Genomic DNA, 1060 nt, shown 5'->3' with positions numbered 1-1060 from the left:
GAACTCACTCTGTAGACCAGGCTGGTCTCGAACTCAGAAATCTGCCTGCTTCTGCTTCTCAAGTGCTGGGATTAAAGGCGTGTGCCACCACTGCCCGGCCCTTCTTTTATTTTTTTTTTAGATGATTTATTTATTTATCTATTTATCTGTTTGCATATGAGTTTGTGTAAGTGTATGTGCACATGTGTATACAGGTCCAGACACCTGAAGGCATCAGGTATCTTGTCTATCATTCTCAGCTTATTCCTTTTTTTAATTATTATTTTATTTTCATACATATGGAATGCTTTTTCTTTATGTGTATCTGTTTACTGTGTCTGTGCCTGATTACTGCAAAAGCCAGAGGAAGGCAACAGACTCCCTAGACCTGGAGTTACAGGTGTTTGTGAACTACCTTGTAGGTGTTGAGATTCAAACCTAAGTCCTTTTGGAAAACAGCCAGTGCTCTTAACCACAGGGCCATCTCTCCTGCCTCTTGGCAGAGTTTCTGCCTGAACCTATAGCTCGTGTTCTCTAGGCTAGGCTGGAAGCCAGCCACCCTCAGATATCTTCTAGCACCAGTTCCACTCACACCTGGGTACATACTGAATATACAGCTTTTTATATGGCTGTTGGAATCAGAACTCCAGTCCTCCTGGTTGTGAAGCAAGCACTCCTAACTGCTGAGTCAACGCTCTACCCTCAACTCCCAACTTAATTCTTTTTTTTTTTTTAAACCTTCATTTCGAAGTTTATGTCGTAGCACTTTTTTTTCAATATCATGTAACTTACTGATCAGGACTGTAGTAACACTTGGCCTATGTGTAAGTGTGTATGTATGCACATATATATGTGTGCTCATGGAGGCCAGAAACCATGAGTCACCTGATGTGAACACAGGGAACAAAACTCTGGTCCTCTGAGACAGGATCTCACCAAGAGACTCTGGCAGGCCTGGAACTTGCTATAGACCAGACTGGCCTTAGACTCATAGAGATCCACCTGCCTCTGCCTCCCAAATGCTGGATTGAAAGTATCTGTCGAGCTGGGCGTGGTGACGCACACCTTTAATCCCAGCACT

The sequence above is a fragment of the Mus pahari genome, chromosome 13 (genome assembly GCF_900095145.1).
Source record: "Mus pahari chromosome 13, PAHARI_EIJ_v1.1, whole genome shotgun sequence".
Lineage (NCBI taxonomy): Eukaryota > Metazoa > Chordata > Mammalia > Rodentia > Muridae > Mus > Mus pahari.
Note: the sequence above shows the minus strand (reverse complement) of the source record.